This window comes from Sander lucioperca, chromosome 7, assembly GCF_008315115.2.
Source record: "Sander lucioperca isolate FBNREF2018 chromosome 7, SLUC_FBN_1.2, whole genome shotgun sequence".
NCBI lineage: Eukaryota > Metazoa > Chordata > Actinopteri > Perciformes > Percidae > Sander > Sander lucioperca.
Window position 1 is genome coordinate 6,541,734 of NC_050179.1, and position 22,143 is coordinate 6,563,876.

The 22,143-nt window shown below is 42.7% G+C and overlaps 1 protein-coding gene across 2 annotated transcripts in view; it reads left to right on the top strand.

The window, feature by feature from the left end:
• The first annotated feature begins 6,336 nt into the window (after window positions 1-6,336).
• The window catches only part of plxnb2b (plexin b2b), a 131,646-nt gene continuing 115,839 nt past the window's right edge, over window positions 6,337-22,143 (top strand). The window contains exons 1-2 of one of the 2 annotated variants that reach the window (XM_036002871.1): window positions 6,337-6,858; window positions 6,989-7,054. The gene's annotated coding sequence lies outside the window, so the exon portion shown is untranslated. Of the gene's footprint in view, window positions 7,055-22,143 lie in introns of both variants that reach the window. The other variant, XM_031283361.2, reaches the window with a different exon arrangement.

A 22,143-nucleotide genomic window follows, 5' to 3' on the forward strand; every position in this document is an offset into this window, starting at 1 on the left:
TGTACTGTCCCTGTGAGGGCCTGTTGATTAGAACAGTATAAACCTGCTGTACTGTCCCTGTGAGGGCCTGTTGATTTGAAAAGTAACCACATATGTAATATAAACCTAGCTAGCTACTTCCAGACAAAATATATGACGTTATATATAGCTAGCTACATCTCAAAACGGTGTGTTAATGTAGATAGATAATTACCGTTAACTGACACGATAATCGCCCAGATAAGTTTAAAGTTATAAAAATAGATAATTATACAGCAAAAATTACGTTTTTAAAAACGTCAGTCTGGTTGGTAGCCTACTAATACTACCGTGCATAGCACTTACCAAGTAACGTTGAACTTTTCTCACCTGCTGCGGCCTCCTCGAAAATTCTATTGAAGAAGTACAACTTTTTAGGAGGAAAATGTCCAAAAGTGGTATGTCTAAAACACAGACATAACTTCCACCTTGTCAGTACCTGTTAAAAAAATGGTGCTCTACGGTGATACTGAAGTTGTAGGCCTAGGCTAAACGAAAACTGAAATTGATTAAACGACTCTTCTTTTCCATATTTTTACTTGTGCTATATATAATGGATTACCTTTCATAATATTGCTTAAACAAATGCCACGTTTGCACAAGCACATTTATTTTAAGCACTAGGCCAGAGACGACTTTAGACTTTGATTTAATATCCCTGAGAAAGCGTTAAAGACTGTAGTTAGCAGTTGTGATGGTTTTCCCTTCATCTTCTGATTTGAATATACAAACACTTTTCTAAAGGTTACAGAGCCACATGTTTCAGAGATCCAAGATAAAATATATAAATGAATACAAAATAAAACAATTAGAATCCTGCCAGGATTAACACACATAGTTTGGTTCTATGGATTTGGGCCTACTATAAAGTTTTAATGGAAATCCTAAGATTATTGTTTGAAGAGGGATATTAACTCAGTAATAGTAACAGGGGCTAGAGCATTCATTAATTTAAAAACCTTAAGACAGATTTATCAATTCTAAAATCCTCCAGGAGCCAACCACCAAGAGAAAGGAGGCTTCAATGAGGGGTGTCTGTACATGTAGGCTATTTTGATCAGGCCATAACCCCATAGTAATGGTATGCACTTTGCACACTGCGTTTGTGGTGTATGACACAAACTGTAATTTAAAAAGCCATTTCACTTGTTGTTAAAGCTTCAGTGGGATAATGCAGGTGCTTTTGGGTGCTCAGCAGATAAGCATTGGCGTGTCAGGTGTTAAAGCTGCCTGGGCTGACACATTAGACAGGGATTTGCTCCTGCCAGAATGTCAAGCCAATGAGGTTCATAGAGGTAGGCTTGGCTCACTGCCAGATACAGGTAAGTACGCAGATAAGGGGATTACACCATGTTTGCACCAAGTAATCTCAAATGAATCCTGCCAGCCTCTGTTTCATCCTCACCTGGAAAGCCCAACAAATTTCTCTTTTCTCAACCAGTGAAACACATTACACGATGATCCTTTTAACCTGGCTTAAAAAGCATTTGAGAGCACATTGGGTTATGGTCATTTGTACTGTGACAGTAATAATCTCTTCTAATTCTCTGTGGCACCTGATTACTTTTTTTGTATTAATGTTTTCTCCTTTATCACCAGCTCTGCCCAGTCAAGTGATATGTGGGGTATTGTAATAACCTGGGCTGTGCCATAAATGAGATCTGGTTTGGTGGTCCTGCACTGCAAGGCTTAGACTTGACCTGTTGAACAAATACAACTATGTGAGAGCAGTTGAAGTCCCTTTGGGCTGTGTCTCTCCCTGTTGGATGGAGATGAAAATAGAGTGTAACAGATGGCCTAGCTGTTTTTGCCATTCAGCACAGGCTGCTGGGCAGCCCACAAAATACTGTGCCATCCAAAAGGGACTCAGTGGGCTGCCATAGTCTTCAACATGTTGAGAGCTATTTTCACCCTGAACCATCAATCACAGGCATGAAAAAAAGAAAAAAAAATCAATGTTATACTTGGGTCACAATCTAACCTATTTTACACCATATGGAGCAGCTCATATAGGTCAAGTAAGACTGTTTTGGTTTGGGGGGAAATGTAAGCTTGTCAGTAAAGTCTCTAGACTGCGCTTGTGCCAACTAGGCTGATCCAGCTTAGATCACACAGTGCAGATTTCTCCCCATAATCACACATGGCATTGTCAAGGACATTCAACCTCTTTGAATTAGATATTACTGGCTCAGTAGGGAATGAATATGGTGCACACTTTGGGTAGAAGTGTGTGCATGCAAGCAGGTGTGTATTTGTTTACATGAGTGTAGTTGGATGCACACATGCCCTTGTGTAATCTGTGCTACATCACATCAGCCTGGTTAAAGGCATTTATTGATGCTGAGAGTCTCTCTGTTACCTCTCAGAGTGGGGCCACCTGGACAATACAGGATGAGCTGGGCAAACTGTGATTAGATTGTGTTATGAGCAGGGAGAGGAAAACAATGACATTTTTCTTGAGTAAAATGACAGCTCAGCCAGTGCAAGGAGACATCTGATAAGAGAAGACAAATGTCGCTCATGGTGCCTTTTTAGTTTCTCTCTAAACCTCAAGGTCACAGTGCTACATTAGTATTTTAGTTTCACTCCTCAATGCCACACAGCAATATATACAAAATTATACATTTAAATTGTAGGTATGTTTAATCTACACCCAACCAGCATCTTTAAACATCAATCTTCTAATTCAAATATTCTGTCTTTCTTTTTGTTCTGACACACACATGCTTGCAGACTGTTCACACCAACCCACACACTGCTGCCACCCTGCTATTCCCAGCTTGTGGTTATTCCCAGACTGAATCAGAATGGCACCATAAGCCTGTCAGTCCGTTTTATGCCAAACCTGATGTCTCCTTGTCGCACATGCCTTTGCGGAGAATCAGAGCCCTGCATACAGTAGCCATCGCTTGACCGCTCACACATCCCTCCCTTCCTCTGTAATTACATATAAGTCATATTGACAGCGGGAGGCACACTTAGCTAGGTCAGGAAGCCATTCAAATCAAAGTGTTCCTTACGCTGTAAATATCCTTCCTCTGTCTCTCTGTTGAGTCTTTCTTCACACCTTTATCATTCCCCACCATGACAGTTTCCTGTGTCTGTGAGCTGCTCCATCTGTTATCTCTGCATCTTTAGGTTTGCCACTACAGTACATCTGGCAACCTTCACCTGGTGATATGATAAATAGCAAGACTGATAGATACTGACAACACAGATGCATAGCAAGAGCACAAACAAAGGGTCCAATTGTGAGAATGTGAGGATTAATACAACTATTTCTTGTACTGTTTTTTTTTTTTACTGAACATGTGATTAGATGTATAGAGCTTTAAATAAATGCAGGGATGAGGCGCCCTGGTGCGTGTCTCCCCCCTGTCCTGTCTACAACCATCCTATTAATTGAAGGCCAAATTGCCCCCAAAATAAAATAAAAAAATAAAAATTCAGGGATGGGACTATAATGCATTTTCTGTATGAAAGACAAGACCAACGGGTGTATGTTTTTTAATCAAATGTCATATGATTAACACAACTTCATCTGTGAAAATTGTATGTTGCTTAGTTAGTAATGAATGCATTTAAAAAGCATACGCTTGCTGTAGTAAAAAATTACCCAAATTGCTCCCAGAATGTAACCCATACTTTTTACGCTTGAATGTAATATCTATAAATATATATCATCTTTTGCAATAGCATTGGGAATGAGTTACAGGGTTAAAGATGCTCAGACATGCCTCAGTGACCTAATGGACTTGCTAATGATGCATGCACTTCATAACTATTTACTTATCTTACACACAATTCCTTACTATATTAAATGATGTGCTTATAATTCATTCAAAACTTCATGTGTGAAAATGCACAACAATTCAGAAACAAGGCATGTATCAATGCCTTTGTGTACAGTATCTGTTAATGTGACTATGAAAAAAAGTTGTAGTGTTGTTGCATTGTATTATGTTGTATTTGTGTTATTTTGTACATTTGTTGTACATTTTTTGTACATTTGTTGTACACACAATTCAGTAAAACACGGTTGTATCAATATATATGTTTTCATAATACTGTACATTAATAAACACTTAAAAATGTCCTTATAGTGGCATTTTAGCATGTTATAAACATGTATTAAATGTTTAAGAGTCTATAAATGCTGAATAGGTGTGTTACCATCCTGTTTGTTAATGAGATTGTTAGTTGATGAAACAATACAAGCTGCCACCAACAGAGGGCAGTCTATCCACATGGCAAACAGACACTGAACTATACACCTTGAGTCCGATAAGACCACTACATCATTATGGACAATTGAAAAGCTGTATCATAAATTAGGTTTTATAATGTGTTCATAGTCAAAACATTTTACAGTCCGGACCTGCTGAGGGACACTGTATGACAAATGGTGCTGTTTGACTGTGGTATGATAACAGATCATCACTATTCAAGCAACATGCAGGCAAGCTGCAGGAAGGTATAGGCACATTGATCAAAATGTCATCACAGTCAGGCTATCTAGTAGAACAAAGTGAACTTCTTTTCCACTTTAGTGAATTTAGAGAGCTTTGACTTGGCCTCTCCTGGCTACCGACATCCCCTGGGCTAGCATGTTCCAAGACTCAGCATCCTCATTACTCTTTGGACAAACAGGTTTGGACATATTGAAGTCAGACCCAAAACAACTTGGCTCTACCCCGCCACTTTCCACTCTCCCAGCTCTGTTTGTGATTGGGAAGTGTTTGTCTCTCTCACTTTGTCTCTGGGTGTCTGTTTGCCCGACACTTGTCTGGCTTGGCCTAGTTTCTCCTTGATCTCATCAGTCAATGTGAGGACCTGTGAAGGCCATCTCCCCATCTTGCTCTGTGAATCTCTGCCAGCTCTGTGCCTGTGTCAGCAGTTAAGAGCTGACTCACACCCACGCAGTCTCCAGTCTTCGCTCCAGGGCCCACTGGGCAAAGGCAGCACATCTCCCCAAACAGACACCCTCATTTGCATGCCTATAAATCACTCACAAAACGGACACCCAGCCATACAACAAGGCATGACACAGAACCACAAATCTCAGTGTGCCAAATTGCTCTGCTATATGATATTAGGCTCTAAGGCAAAAATAAGCTATTCATATAACCTCTTAGGTGATGATAGAGCCAATCACGCTTGATTAGTACTTATACACATATGGCCCATATCTGAAATCAGAGCAACTTTTAGCTCCTCGCTGCATGAATGAGTAAAAAAATCTGTGAATTTCTTACTGAAAAAGACCTAACCATATGGCTGATTCAAAGCTTGTTAGACATTCACGTGGAAATGAAAGATTGTTGCACTTTCTAAAACTTAGCTTGACTAAAGAGCTTCAAAATTATACCTCTTGTGATTAATGATTCAGCAGCCAAAGTACAGCAAGCACACCAATAATTTGTGTTATAATGACCACTAATACAGCTCTTGTAAGGACATAGTCAAATGGGGCTCAGTGAAATATAAATAAATGAGGAGTGGTTGCTCTTGATAATATTTTCAAACCACGCAATGTCCCCGAATTCCATTTCCATATTAATCTGTGTTCATTTTCATGCAATAGGCCTATCAATGGTTTATTTATGTTTTATTTAGCTGTTTATTTGATAGACCATGAATGTGCAGTTTACATTCAGCCATATAACAGTATTGCACGTAGAATTTAAAGTGACAGCTAATTTGCAATTATTGTCCCAAGGTGGGCTTTTAGATAAACTGCACAATTTTAAATGAAACCTTATTTTAAAAATAAAGGGAAACAACAAAACAATGCAACTCCCATTATAGGACCTATTGTATATTATCATAACAGCACAAACACTGGAACATAAAAGTAAAGCCAGTGATGATAATAGTGATGGTATTAGTTTACATCACATTTAATCATTATGGGTCCGTTTTTGGTCAAGAATTGTGATAAAGTTGAGTTTTGGTTTTATTTGGTTAAAAGAGAGCTTCCTGCTGCTGAGGCTTCTGCTTGTTGGTGATGCTCAAAGGATCAAACATGACATCTGAAACAGAAATGTGTCTTTCTCTGGATAATTGCCAGTCCTCCTGTCAACAGGACTGGGAGCTGTTTCCTTCCAAAAGCAAAGTTTAGTGAAGCTGTCCACGGTGACGTCTGTTGATTGTCCTGAGTAACCACGAGATTGTTTATGAATAGACACATGCTGTATGGGTAGTTTCAATGTTGTGAGTAAGCCTACCTTCAATGAAACGGGGAACGTTAGTGAAACTAAAACCATTAGCCTACTTGTGAACATCCTTGTGAACATTCCTTATTTTGCCCGGAATGACCAGGAGGAAGCACCCCCCAGACAGACACTTTGGGAACCACAGCTCGGGGCTGCAAACCGCAACCACCGCACGCAGAAATATTTCGGTGCGTCGGCGGACAGACAACACAACTTGTTTCTCTTTCACCACTCTCTTCTTCTAGCCTACTACTTTCCGTCTGCTGTCTCCTAGGCTTTGCCGGCGGTGAGTGTGGGGTGGGAGGGGATTCATTCCTTTCCGTACCCGATCGCGCCTCTCTCTCTCTCTCTCTTTTTTTTTTTCTCCTCTCCTCCCTCGTACAGCCTCCCGGGTTTTCAAACGCGATGACAGTCAAGGCGAATGCGTGAGTGGATCCCACAGGTGTGTTGTAGTTGCTGCCAACTGAGCCGCGGCTCCTGGAGACTCACACACAGACACACCTGGAAATTGCCACATGACTCGGTACATGGGCGTGGAGAAAGTCCCTGATATCATACCCAGAGTCTTTTGTTGAGGAGTTGCCCGGGTCGCCTTTCAACAGGAATTGACACATTGGTCAACCAGGTAGCCAGTGTTTTCTTCGGAATAGTGCCTTTCTGAAACCTCTCACGGGACGTGTGAGGAGAGTAAAATGTGAACTTGATTACGGACTTCTTTCTTTTTCTTTTCCTTTTTTTTTTTACTATTTCACCAGAGGGCTCTTCAATATCTGGACTGTTCGCGTTTGTGCAACTACTCGCTTCGCTGTTTTTCCTCCAAGGTGAGTTCCGGGGAAGCTATCCCAGCAAAGCGGGGTTGGGACTGTTTGCGTTAGCATTTAACCATAGTATCAATTTCAAACCCTGGTGCATATGAGCTCCAAGTTTTGACAGCCTATCATACGCACTATCGATATGGCATGGGAGCGTAAACCGTAGCCTACACAGCCTTATAACGCCGTTGCCCTCTTAACACGTTACTATTTTATTTATCGTGTCACTCCAAAGTAGCCTATCGTATTTCCTATATGTCCACTGCAAAACACATATGCTTAATAAACAACCAAAGTATAATAATGAAATGCTTTTGACATACTTCTTTAAAAAGAGTGGAATAATATCTACGGCAGTGTTATTGTTCAGGAATGATACAATGTGTAATTGAAACGCTTATTAGTTGTCATGTCTAGTTGCAAAGTTGTTCTACTGTTAAACTCAACAACTGTGTGTTTAGAGAGAGGGAATAAAGCCCCCCCTGTAGACATGCTCTTCCCTAAACCATTTCATCTCAGGAGCATTGCAGTCACAGCATCTGCCCAGTCACCTCACAAGGAGCCGTCTGTCCCTACACACAGGCAATTTCAGTAAGAAATTGGGCATGTGAACTGTGTTCCTCACCTCTGGACAGTAGGCTGTACATCAACAGCTGAGAGGACACAAGTAGTAGTGAGCATTGCCTTTTGTTTGCTTTTCCTTTTCCTCTCTTTCTTGTAGAGAACAAGGAGACAGAAGCACTATTCATGTCCTTGTTGAATCTCCTGTGCATTTCTGTGTGTCTGTATCTTTCAGTCCCTGGCGCAGCCCTACTCCGACCACTGTACTGCCTTGTTGTCATTCTAAATCGTCCATTTATATTCGCAGCCCCAGCCATCTTCCTCCCCATGTGCACAGGCCTACAGTATATAGGATGCTCCATCTCCAGGGGATTATTCCTGTTAGATAACATTACACAAGCAGTCTCATAGTGGGAAAGGATTAGTGCAGGCAGGGGGCACATGGAGGCAGGAAAGGTGGCTGGAAGGGGGTTAGAGCAGGAGGTCAACCTCCTGTCTCCTGACTGAGCAGGGATGGTTTTTTCAAAAGATGCCATCTGCTCACATGGACACACAAGCAATTGAAAACCAAGTTGCTTCCTTGTCTTTTCCCTCTTTTTACAATTTCTCTCTCTCCCTCTTTCCTCTCTCTCTCTGCCCCACAATGCTTCATTCAGGGTTTATCTCTTCCACTCTGAATAAATAGAGACACCTTATCTGCACAGAGGAGAGTGGTGATAAATGTTTTCTCCTGCTCCCCGCAAGGGTGAAAAAGACAAGCGTACCACACTTCTTCATCATAGATGCTCTTTTTAGGGCAAGTGAATATGAGACATTTCTCATCCAGGTCATGTTAGTGTTTCAGGATTCTGCAAAACAATCCCAAAAGCAAACTCCTACTCTGTAATACAATGGAAACAGAGAAAATACAAACAAAGCAGGCATTTTCACGAATACCCTTTTTTTTGGGTAATAGGCTGCCAGCTCTGGAAATGAAACTTTGTGGTGAGATCCACTCCAGTTATTTCTGGATCCAGTAAAATAGCCTCTGACCAACTGAAAGGTGAAGGTAGTGAGCCCTCAGCTGTTAAGCTCCTTCATGTCTTGGGTGAGCTGAAGTTCATTCTGTCCTTTTTGTGTTTCAGTTTTCTCAGATAGTTTAAAATGTCCTCTCCTGGATGCACGCGCCTCATTTCAAAGAGTGCTGCAATATTTTTAAAGTCAAATGAATTTAAAATCATCCCCAGTCTCTTTTTGTTTTCTTTGCATTTGGATTATTGACTTCTGTCATTTTCATTTTGAAATAAAACCATAATCCTCGCAAAGCAACAAGCAATCCCATGCCTTCTGTCTGCAGTCTACAAACGGAAAAACAGCACTAAACGAACTGATCCATGAATAGAGTATGTTGTTGGTTCATCGCAAAAGTGGTTCATTTTAAATGACTAGTTAATCTCCTTTTTTCCTTTCCCTACTAAAAACATGATGTAATATAAATCCTCATCATATTGCAAGGTCTGTTAGACCTACTTCCACTGACTGGTAGGCAATGTTTGACCAACATTTCCCCACTGTGGAATGGACTTCGTAAACTTATCATGTATGAAATAGGTGTGGCGCACATGAGAAAGACCCATATGTGATAATGTGTGCCTCTTGTTTATCTAAAGTACATAGACTCCAGGGGAGTATGGGCAGATGCGTGAAGGGCACGTCAGCTTGAAGTTGGACGGCTTTAGAATCTGGGGAATAGAGATTTGCTTCAGATAGGAGATAGGCTTGTCTTTTTATGTCTTGATGATTATCTTCTGATGAAGGGACGTCATGGTGAGGTGGATTTCTGATCTTATTTCCGCCGGGTTTTACAGCTCCCACCTTTTGCCCTTGGATTTCATGGCCTTGTCCTAAAGTATCCCCTCAACAGTGTTCCTTTCTTTACCCCACCCTCTTACTCCGATTGTGGCATTGTTTGTACTTCACAAGCCAAACCCTTGCCACCCTCGCCACTCAACACTTCTCGCCTTCTGTGTTTGAGATCACAGATAACAAAGCTGATGAATGGCAGGCCTGTGAGATGTGATCATGCTAATTGTCATGCTTACTCCCCCAGCAGCAGACTATGAGGATGGGATCTGTGGAAGAAGATGGCAACCAATACACCGCCTCATGCAGCTAATTAACTGCAATTCAGAGTTTAACCTAGTCTGTCCACAGGCTTCCAAGCCAAGCACTTCAGCCCCAGATATTATGGTCAAGTTCAGCTCAGCAGGGTGTACTTTTACCTCTTAAAAACAACCTTAACACATCCTTAACCCTCACTGTCTTTCATCCCATGTACATGACCGGCCACATCATCCACTCAACCCATCGTGGCTTACTTCTCCATGCAGCTGTCAACTCATGCTGGTTTTTCCCCTGCTGCTGTCCTCGCATCTACCTTTTTTAACCGTTCTGTGACTCTTCCCCACACTTTCAGTGCTTGAAGCATGAGTAAGAGGAGCATGATGAATATTGTAAACATGCTCACGCTCGTGAAAGATATAAATGATTCACATGGGGAGGGAGCTCCCTTAATTGCTCGGTTGAGAGGTTGTGGGTAGAATTTTCTTCTTTTTTTTTTTTTTTTTTAAAGCGAGAGAGAGACATGATATGAGTTTTAGAGAGGTAGGTAGGTGGCAACTTGGAAAAAAAAAGTTAGCCCAGAGGAAAACATGATCTCCATTGCTGTTCAAAAGGCATTTTGTGTGGTGTTGGCTGTCAGCAGACATGAGGTTGCATAGCTGAGGACTGAACACTAGTGATGGATACACAATATGCCTCAACTTCCCCTCACCCACTTCCCTATGACGGCTGAACTGACAGGCTGACACACAGAATATCACAGAGGCTTTTTAAGCTACCTGCTCACTGGAGGCATGTCAACCAGCTCAGGCCATTGGCAAACGTTCAGCCCCAGCCAGCCATTTCAGCTAGACAGCACAGAAGCAGGTATCTGAAAACTAATCAGCAATGATGAGAGTGAGTGGTCACCTTGATTCCTGTCCTGGGAAATCTCAGTCAGAGGCTTTCTTCTTAATACTTGTATTGGCAGCAGAAAAGAGAGCAAGGAGCTAATTTATTTTTTTGCTTTGGTAATTGAGTCTGGCACGTATTGCTATCAAAATGCCATCTATTTAAACATTTCAGAGGCAAGTTGGTTGTGTCTGCTTCAATCAGTGTAATGTGACTGGCTAATGTGTAGTCCTGCTCCTTTTGCTTCATGATGAAAAGACGATTCACAGATCTCTCAGACTTTAACATATTGAAGATGAGTCAACGCTTTATTTCTGTGCAAATTGAGGGAGCCTGTGCAGGATTTGGCAGTGTGCTGATATATCTTTCTCAAAGAGATTTGGGTTTGAAATGGACTTAGAGTAGCTGAGGAATAATGGAAACTGTGTGGAGCCACTTATTCCACCTGTAATGCATTTTCACTGCACTTTTTGTTCAGGAATGAGAGTTGCTCCATGTTGAGTGCCATTTAATCCGAGCTAAGGCACCAGAGGGTGCAATTCGTTTTTATCCAAGTCATTTCACAGTTAATCCTCAAACTGACCAATTTACTCCTGCCAAGATCATTTTTAATTATCACCTCTGCTTTACAGCTAATATGATGTCCAGCTGGTTTATGTTAATATGGTAGTCAAGTATTGGCCCTCTTCTTTTTAATTTTTTTTTGCACACTGGGCGATTAATTATGGAGTACTGAATGTGAGCCTCAGCCAGGACTGGCGGGTGACAGATGCATGAAGGGTCAGTGCACTGGCAGCAGCTGGAGATGAAGGTCACACCAACCTGCGAGAGCAAAGAGGGAAGATAATGTGGCAAACTGAGGAAGACATAGAGGGATGGTCTGTGAGAGTGTAACTTCATAGAAGAGATGAATGATCCTCATTGATTTAGGAAGTAACTCACTTGCAGAGTTTGACTCTGAACAACCTTATTTTAAAAATATGGTGTTTTAAAATACACATGACATGTTTTACTCATTTAAAACAGGGGAATTATAGATGACCTGCCAGGTATTTGTGTTAAAGTCCCTCATTTACAATTTTAAGTGGTATGACATCTTCAATCCTATGAAAATACAAAAAGTTATGTTGCATTTGCACCTCCTATAGTTTGATTTCTGTAGATTTTTGGAAAACTGTTTTTCATTTTGTATTTAGGGCCCGAGCGCCGACAGCGGCGAAGGCCCTATTGAAACTGAAGGAATTATTATTCTTTTTTATCCGGCAAATTAATTGCCGTTTTGAGGGGCTTAACATACTCAAAAACTCACCAAAATTGGCGGTCGCATCAAACCTGGTGAAAATGTACGTATTTTAAGGGTTTCGGGAATAGGCGTACAAAAATGGCTCGCTAATGCCCCCTACAAAATTAAAAAAATTGAGCCCCTGCAGTACGTTTAACGTAGACTAACGAAACGTGGTACACATATATAGCATGTCATCAAGACGTACAAAAAAGCTAGAGCCATACCCTTAACGCAACAGGAAGTCCGCCATTTTGAATTGAAAGTTTGAAATTAGTGCGATTTTGGCCATTTCCACATGTCGTACTTTAACGAACTCCTCCTAGAGATTTCATCTGATCGACTTCAAATTTGGTCTGTGCCATCTTAAGACCTTAGAGGTGAATTTTCATCATAGGTTCATGGTTTAGCCCACCCCCTATGATTAAGCCACGCCCCTTTTTTACAATTAATGACCTGTTTAATGTAGACTATTGTGTAGGTATCTTTGAACTCAGCAGAAAGGTCCCTTTTCATTGGTGACGGTTTGCAGTGTCGGAGTGCCGCGCAAATGCACGGAATTTTTTAGCAGTTGTTTTAAAAATATAAACCTCTATAATTTAATTTAATAACGTTTAGAAACTAACAAAAAATCTCTAGGCAGAATGTGTTCTAAAATAGAAATAGCAAAATTGGATCTTGAGGAAACATGCTGTCCTTATCTCTGGCATCTGCTGAAACCTGCTGGCAGCTGGAAATGGACATGGGGGTGGCAGCACTGCTGGAGGTTGGGTGTCTGTCTCTTGCTTGTCTGTTTCAATCAAAATTAGAAATTAGGCAAGGTTTTGCGGGCAAAAGATGAGATGTTCTTCATACACACATCTCCTTGCCACTGCCAGTGTGAAACCTGCAGGCCTCTTTTAGCACTCAGTTGCTGTTGGTCATTATGTCTTTGCAATAAATCTGAATAAATGAAATGGAAGTGTAAAGCAGAGAGTTCACATATAACTGTTAAGATGTTTGTCATTCAGCTCCACATTACACAAACAGGTAGTTTCTATACTTGTGTTTTAGGTAAGCTGGGGATAACAAAGTATATACTGTAGGCAAGACTGTCTGCCTTCATTAAAGTTCATAATGAAATTGTATTATGAAAATGAAATAATTTCTTTGTCAGTGTCATGTCCTTGTCTTTGTTAAATGAGGTGGGTATTGCAGCCTTTCAGTAGCCTATGATCCAAAAGGGACCTATTAAAATCTGTTCATACAGCAATTGTTAAAGTTAACTGAGAATCTAGTTAAATGCCACTGGCTCTGTTGCCTCTCATCTGTAAACTGACAGACCATTTTACTGTGGCAGTAGTCTCGGCAGCAGTAGTAATAACACTGCCAAAGATACTACCTTAACCTTAGAGGCTGACATTTTGTAGTGACCACTGGTCATAGTTGCTGTTGTCTGAGGTGGTATTTCCTAAGTAACGGTGATGCTTTTTAAGATATGTTTTTTTTTATTATTGATCCCCATGGGGAAATTAGTGGCCCAGGGCAGCAGCAGGAGGATTCAGGAGGGAAAAGACAGGTAGAATATAAGCAGAAAAACAAATAACATCTGGAATAAAAACAGCAAAACTAGGCATAAATGGTAATAAAACATTGGGAAAAATGCAGTCTGAAGGTGAGCTTTGTCACATTTAGTTGCATACTTTTTTTGGAGAGCAGGCTCATGTAGGGTGTTAGGATGAGTCAGGCTTTTACTTTGGCATTGACCTTGTTGAGTTGGGGGCATTGTATCACACTAAACACAGATCTGTAGAAGTGTATACCTCCCTGGCTTGGTTGTGATCTAACAGGAATTTCAGCTATGCCTGATCAGCCAACCATGCCCCTTGTGCTGCTGGAGCAATGTGGAAGTACCCACTGCCCTTGTGTTTATAACTTTCTGTTTATGTTAACATTTCCATCTTGAACATACTGTCTAGTTCCCTTTTAAGCAGGACAGAGTCTCTCTCTGTCCTCTCTCCATTCGCTTGCACGCAATAACTTCTGTTGAATCTCTTATTTCTTCAACTATTTTTTTGTCTTTTTTTTTTACTTAATGTGTCTCTAGTCTAGGTGGATATTAATCCTGGTGCTTCAAACCTGCCTGGGGCTCAGAGCTGTCTTCTGAAATGCAGATCTGTGGAGGTGTCATCATAGCTCTATGTCTTGGGTGTCTGCGTTTGCCCCCCAGCCTCACTCTCCTATTCACGCGCCCGTGATGACATGCATTATTCCTCACTGACTCATCTGGGCAGCAGTTTTGGTTTCCCCTCTCAACTTTATATGCAAAAAGGAAGTTGTTAGATATGTTTTATGCTGGTGTCTGCAAATCACGTAGACATGGCATCTGCAATTTTCCACCCTCTCCCTTCTCTTCCCTAATCTTTATACATTGGGTCAGACATGTGATGGTCATGCAGATAACTTGCGCTTCTTGCACAGTGTATTTTTGTCCTGTGACACTCTGTTTCCCAGTATTCCCCTTTTCACAGATCTGTGTTTACAGTTGCTCCACACTCGGTTTTCAGCCTCTAACTAAAGCAAATGACAGGCCTAGGAGAAATGACATCAGAGTCGCAGCCACATGCCCCTGTAAGAATGCCTAAATATTTACAGGCCCTTATAACATATGCTAGCATGCCACTCAGCCTCCCATTTGTACAGCCTGTAAGTTTTTAAACTCAGCCCTGCGGTCGCTTCCTTCTGCTGTAGCTACGTCTATTCCACGTCCTGTCTGGGCTGATCCCACGTCATTGATCCCTTCGTGGAGCTGGGCTCTTTAATTACAGTCATTAGCCAGCGTAGATCTGCTGCTAGGGTTGGAGAACCTTATTACCAAGACCTTGTCTTTTTCCTCTATACACATTGCGAACAGCCTAATGCTGCTCGCTAGTGTGTTCTCTGAAAACAAGCTGCAGTTACAATGTTTACAGAAAATAGGCTTCCAAATTGGATCCCCAAATCACACCAAGTCTCACCAGGAGACATTTTCCCCTTCTACTTTCATCCTCTTTCAATTGAATATGGAGGAGAAGTGTGTAGCTTTCCAATAACAGATTGAAACAAAGTGGGGTGGAAGATGCCTGGTCAGTGTGGCGCTGCTTGTTTATTGCTGGACCGGTGCCGACTGGTGGCGTGACCAGACCGGAGTAGCCATTTATCCACCACTTCAGACTTCCATTAAGATCTCTCTGTAGTCCTCCATGTTGAGATCTACAGTACATTTCCACTGACATGTCTCTCCTCCTCTGCCTCCCTTCGCCAGTGTTTTTATTTTTAACCAGGCTCTGTTCTGTTTCACTTCCAGTCCCAGTTTTTGTCTGCTCAGGATGTCATCACGCATTCCTCTGTGTCTGTTGTTCAATTAGTCATGTGAAGTTTGTCTCCTCTTTGGGTAATGGAAAAAAAATGAACTTACAACTTGGTCCTATTGGTTCCTTATGTGTCTCTTCACCTTCCAACTTGAAAAGAAAACATTATCCCCACTGAGCAGCGTGCTAAAACGGCACATCATTTCTGCACATAAGATGTAAACAAATAATTACCAAAAACAAGGGAGATTAAATATGTGTTGTTCCAAGTGTCTTTTTTTCTGTATGGGAAATCTGATTAGACTGGATTAAAGTGATCTGGTATTTCATCTACAGTACGTCTGCAGTGATCTTTGTTAGGCCTGACCACATCTTCTCCTGGTCTCCTGTGTCCTTGAAATATTGATATTGTGGCTTCACCGCATGTGACCATAAAGCTGTGTCTTTTTCATCTATCAGTAAGGTTACCATTTGAGACAGTAGATATGGTGTAGTGTCCGTACTGTATTAAGATCAGGCCTAGAGCAGCACAACCTGGCTACAGACTTTTTTTTTTTGAAGAAGAACTAGGTTAAGCCTTGGAAAGAATTATGCAGTGCAAAAAAACATCCAGTCCAACCGTCCAGTTCCCCATGCTGTGGATCACCGTTAAGGAAGTGTTGAAAGGTTTCTGGGTTAAAGTGACTTTTTAAGTACCACAGCTTCATGACAGAATATAGTCCTACCTTGTGTAATGGCATGAACCTCATGTGGGCTGATGTTGATGTTAGAAACGGAACCCGAGCTAAGCGAGGCCTTGTATTTCAGTGCATTATTAGCAGCAGCAGACCACCCTTGGAGCTCAGACGAATAAAAATTCCATTTCCTCTCTGTCCATTGGTGGTATTAAAAGTTGCCTGAGTGCCAATGAAAAAGCCACTCAGTGTGTGAGCAGTTAAAGCTCTCTCAGCGCAGCGAGGGTGAGGCCTTCCTTCTGTATGCATCACCCCAGCCAGCTTGATCGATTCACTGTTTGCTCTGTCTTGTCTAAGTGCGAGCTCACACTGCCTACTCCGCCCACAGAAAATAATTCAAACTTCGACCAGTGCAACCTGCTTCCCACTAGGCTTCCCCAGCACACATGCACACAGATACACAAATGTATACATGTACAGTGAGTCCACACACAGTTTGTCTTTCAGCCTAAGGGAGCTGGACAGCCCAGGCATGAATCCATGAATTCCTCATAACACAATCGGTTGGCTGATCAATAATTCAATTCTATCTGTGAGCAAGCATGTCTGGATCCAATCTCACCTGCACCTCCCTCAGCCTCTTAACAAGGTGGGTGTTGTGTCCTTGAGCTGGGCTCAGTTTATGTCTGTGTGTCCTTGTGTGTGCTGATTAGTTTGCTTTAGACAGTTCTTCGTCCGTGCTTGTTCTAGTCCATTGTTGTGTATCCATTTCCTCTGTGCATGCATGAACACGCATGAGAGCCCTTGGCCTTTGTGGATTACAAAGCGCTCATTATTTCAACTGTGTACATCTCTTGTGTCTTTGCGTTCACAGCAGTGTGTGGATGTGAAAGTCCATCTACAGTTGGCAAAGTGTATGTGTATGTGTCTGAACTTATGTGTGATCTGCCTCTCCCTCCAGGCGGCTAGACGAATCAAAGGCATGGATCTCATTAAAAGGTATAGCGCCTGTGGAGAGGTCAGCGGCTAAGTTCTCTGATTAGTGGGCTCCGGCAGACTGCCTTGGTGCTGCCGGTAGTTGGGGTGTGTGTGGTGGGGGGGAGGGTCCCCCTCATCGACATGCCTCTCATCCTTCTCCAGCCCACACCTGGGGGGCAGTGTGCCCAGCACTCTTTCTCACTGCAGGCCTCAGCCCCATCTGACAGGGTCAAGGACAACACACTGGGCCACGGATTTACCACAAGTCCTTTTTCGTCTGGCCCTCTCCATTTCCCCTTCTTTCTATCATGGCCTAATGGGCTGCCTACTTCCCGTTCTGTTTTTATCCCTCTTTGAGTGTTTTATCAAAGGCAACATTCAGTTTCCATCCCAGTGACAGCCTCTCTCGCTGCACATCAAGCTGCACCAATCGCCCGATGAGCAGCTTTCTGGTTCGTTAGTAACTCGTTCCAGGGCCCGGACTCCTATCAAAGCCAGCAACCATGAACTAGGGATGACTTTCAGCCAAGGGCAAAGTGTCTGTGTGTGACTGTGAGTTAGAGAGACAGGACACTTCTGAATGTTGCCTGACTTTGGACAGTTTCTCTCTTTCCTCTGAATGGTCTTTCTCTTTACTCTCGCTGTCTCGTCCCCTGTGTGCCTCGCAGTTTAATGCCCTTCCAGATAAAACAACGCCAGTAAACTTCCTCTTTGTTTCTCTCTCCCCTTTTCCCGCTGATAACCACGCTATCTAAATGTAGGCCCTGGCAGCACTCCCTGTCTATTCACTTCCCCCACTCCACCCCTCCCCTCCCTCTCTCCTGGAATGTTAGTGTGTATTGTATGTAATCTGAAGATTGGGGGGCGGGTTATTTTCCTTTTCTTTTCCGGGGCCAGAGGAGGAGGAGGAGGAGGAGGAGGCAGCAGAAGCGATTGCGGGTAGAGGGGACTGGCGCGTATCTGCTGACTGTCACTTCCATTAAGTGTGCTGTCCTCAACTGCCTCCCCTATATGCCCAGACCAGGCTCTCGGTAAGCCAAGGTCCCCTTTTGTTCATTGTCCAACCTTTCTAATCCACAAACCCTTCAGTCCACAGATATGCTGTAGTAATTACAGGCCACTTCTTTCTGTAAACTTTTCCTACAGTAGGATTTAGATCATTTTTCGGCTTATTTTTGTTGCTGTACTAAGTTTTTCAGAGTTGAGGTTATGTTATATGTATGTATGTATGTATGTATATGAAGATGTGTGTGTGTGTGTGTGTGTGTGTGTGTGTGTGTGTGTGTGTGTGTGTGTAAGGTTTTGGCATCAATTTCCCCCGAGAGCAGAGAGGGATGAAATTACAATAGTCCACACACTGCTTCATAGCTTCCGCTGCCTCTCTCCGTTCCCAGTCTCTGTCTCTCTCCGGCTCAATCAATTAATAAAGCTTGACATTTATTGGAGAAAACAAATAAAAATGCTTGGTTTGGGGATTGTCTCGTGTGCAAACCGCTCTCCCATTTTTGTGTTTGTTTACATATCATTGAACGTCCTGATCCCCCGACAACAGCGCTGCAAAAAACATAGGCCTCAAAGGAATTCAGTTTAACGCTGTGCAAGTGCCTTTTCTAAAGGGCAGTGCTGTGCCTCTGGTTGTCGAAGTCTGTTTAGCAGAATAATCAGTGCTTTAATTAACAAAAGTCAGTTCAGAATATCAATTATAGTTTTCCATTATCTGTAGTCATGTCACACCCAAGAAACAATTATGACTAATTGCGAGTTTCTATTGTCTCTTGCTGGTGATGATTGGTTACTTTGCTTATAAATTACACTTTATTTTCCATAAATAGCTCCCTCTCCTGCCCTTTGCTCTCATTTGTGATTTCTTTTTCTGTTTTTGTATTAATGAGTGGCCTTAAGCTCCCCCTTCCCTCAAATCATGAGTTTGCAAGTCAGTCTTTGAGTATGTTCTGTTGAAGAGAGAGGGCAGTGTTTTTTTTATTTTTTATTCAGAGCGCCTTAGGGCACCGCTAGCATTTTCTCTCAGTCTCATCCCAGTCCAGACACGCTCCTCGTTCTGGTATGACAAACATCTCCACGGTGCTTGCTCAAACTAGAGCTGAGCCTTGATGGCACACAGTCACTTCCATGTGCACACACTTCATTCAGTCACACTTTCATACACATTCACAGTCTAACTCTTTCCCCCCCATTTCTGTTTATCTTTCCCTCATTGGCAAACATCCTCACACAAACACACTCTCAACTCTACCGCAAGGTTCAACATGCCAGGCTCTGGGATTCCTCTTTTTCGCTGGCTGGGGTAATGACATGGTTGTGGCCCTCACTGCGGTCGCTGTGTAACAACAGATCCGCTTCACAACCGCACCTTTCTGTGTGTTTATGTGGGATGATGGAGCGTGTGCCTTCATCTGAAGGTGTGCCATCACCCTTGGCCTCCTGAAGCAAGCAATGAACAATGTTTTGTTTCACCTCTTCTCTATTTCATCCCTTATTTTCCACCCGTCTGATTGAAACAGTCCTCATGTTTTGGAACTAATTTGTCATGCTTGATTGTCACTGAGACATGACTAGAGTTTGGATCTCTTCCAGGTACTGCAGATTATTATTTTTTTTTTTTTGCATTTTCCGGTTGGCCCGTCCAGAGTTGGAAATGTGTGCACTGGAGCCAATTATAGCAATAGGTTTTGTGCGCAGTAAGCGTAGCATGGCGGTAGTGGGTGTGATGGGTTTTTAATGGGACTGAGCCTCAGTCACAGATGTAAAGGCTTGTTGTTTTGGGTGATTACAATGGTCAGTATGTGATAGGTGTGCTAGCAGAGGACAGTCCACTTGGATCTGTGTCTGATTGTTAAGATCAAGCACCAGCCAGATGGTCTCCCACCAATATTTTAAATCTACAGATTTATAATTAAAAGGAAACTCATATTGTCAAGATTTTTTTGCAAAAGAGAATAAAAGGCCTGTGCTGTTGAGTTTACGTGCCTCCATTTGTTAGTTACATTGCTCACAAGCTTTGTTTGGTAACTATATCCAAGCACAAAGTGAAAAAAGAGAATTAAATAACTTGAGTTTTCATTTCCAACACTCATAATTGATGCACTTGTCGTTTCCTTATTCACAGTTGGGATTGAAAGCAAAAACTAATCTCTTGGAAAGTATTCTTAGGATGTTATCTCTTGAGAAATGAAACCGTCCCTTCTTCTCTTCTTCTTTGGAGTAAATGTGTGATTCAGCTTATGGCTAGGAGCTGTACCGTAAATGATATGGGGAGTGCCATTAGCTAGATCTTTGTCTGTTCATACTGCTGGGCCTTCCTGATAGCTTAAGTGTTTTCTGCTTATAAACCATACTGTCATATGCTCTTTTGTAAGGATGCACATTAATCTAAATGCATGCAAGTACATTAAAATTCTTTACAGCAGCATGCATTGAATCACAAGAGGCTTGATCAGCTAAGAAATGAATAAGAGAATGCCAGTGCACTAGGGTTTGCTTAGCTCAGTGTAGACTATCGAAGAAGTGATTTGTATTCGTGCTGCCTTGCGATCCTCTGCCCTGTCTGCAGTAGCCAATCTGGACAGGGGGTTGTTATCAGAGGGCCTGAATGAAACAGCTGCCTAGCACTCTTCACCACGGCTCTGTTCAAGTCCTTCTACGCCTTTTGAAAATATTGTGTTCTGCCTGTTGTGTCAGACACTGCTCGCTAATGGCTCCTGGCTCTGATCCAACCTTATCCCACATTCTGAACCTGGCTTTGGTTGCATCAGGTCCGTCACAACTAGGAGACTTACCTGGATCATGCCAGCCAGCAACAAGCCTCTGCTGGGGAAACAGTTTTCCACAGTAGTTGAGGCATATGGAGGATAAGCCCTACCCCACGGACTGCTCCCAGAGGGTATGGCTAGCACCTGCCACTGCTAACGCACTAATATTTAGCGACGAGAGGGTTTCAGCAAAGCCCTGTGGGTAAGCCACACTGGATTTTTCACTTCACAAACTAGCCTAGTCACATTTGAAATGGCTTTTTACTATTTTGGCTCTGCCCTCTCCCTGCCCTTGACTCAGGGAGCTGCTATTGAAATCAAGTGCACGTACAGACTTGTCAACTCCATGTAGCCACTAGTAGCTAGCCTAAGTGCAACACCCTTATCTGTGATGTCACTTGCTTCCTCCCCTGTTCATGCTTGTCTGAGCCAGGTCATATGCTATATGGCCCCCCCCCCCACCCTCTCTTTAGACCTGTCTGTTTGGCTGTAATGCAGCCTAAGCCTTTTGTTGAGAAGGGCATTAACCTATATTTGTGGGCATGGGCGCTTTGTCATCCAGACCTGGGAATGGCTGCTCCAGATGGGTGATTAGTTACTACTGTGTGTATGTCTTTGAGAGACTTTGAGAGACCTACTGGTGTGTGTAAGAAGATGATACCGCCTAAATGAAGATCAAACACGGGCACCTGTATTGTTTCATGTCATGCGCTTCTGTACATGTTTGCGTGCACAGATGTGAAATTCTGTGTGTTTATCATCTAATAGCCATCATTCCCCATCCCCTGTACTCCCATCCTCAATGCAATCTCATCTCAAGCTCCGACTCGACTAGCTGGGCTTCCATCAGCGATTTGGAGTGCAGCTCTCATGCCTGTAGGCTGCTGTAATGATAGCTTTTGCAAAAAGCCCAGCTGTTTGCTCACAAAGTATGAGAATGAAAGGTGGAGAGGAAGAGGAAGAAGAGGACGAAAGTGTCACCAGCTCTCTTTTGTACAGCTGCAGTCTCATACAATTTCACTGAGCAGACCTAACAAAAGCAAGAACACGTGCATCATGAAAGATTAATTGGTTGCTGTTAGCTCAAACTCTCATCAACTTCAGCGGAGAAGGTAGGGAATACAGAAAAGAAACACGTTGCCTGGTGTCGGCAAGGATAACAAGACACAAGGGGTAAAGGTGTTTTTTCCTCTCTCTGGCCGCTGGCTGACAAAAAGTTTCCGAAGTTAACCACGCCAAAGTTAAATCGAAGCTGAGATGCTGTTGTTTTGTGTTCACCTGCTCTACTTGGCACGGTGGCGGCTCATCAGCTGGCACTGATTGCACTGTGGACATGGTTAACAGCCCATTTAGAGGTTGTGTGTGTGCATGCGTGCATAGAAGTGAGCAAGCATGTAACATTGTGTGTGTGTGTGTGTTTGGTACACTACTGTCCAGACACATCTGCCTGGCTTTAATTAGTTTTGCCTGGCACAGGGACCCAGCAGTCTCTCTGGTGTTTAATAACGGCCTC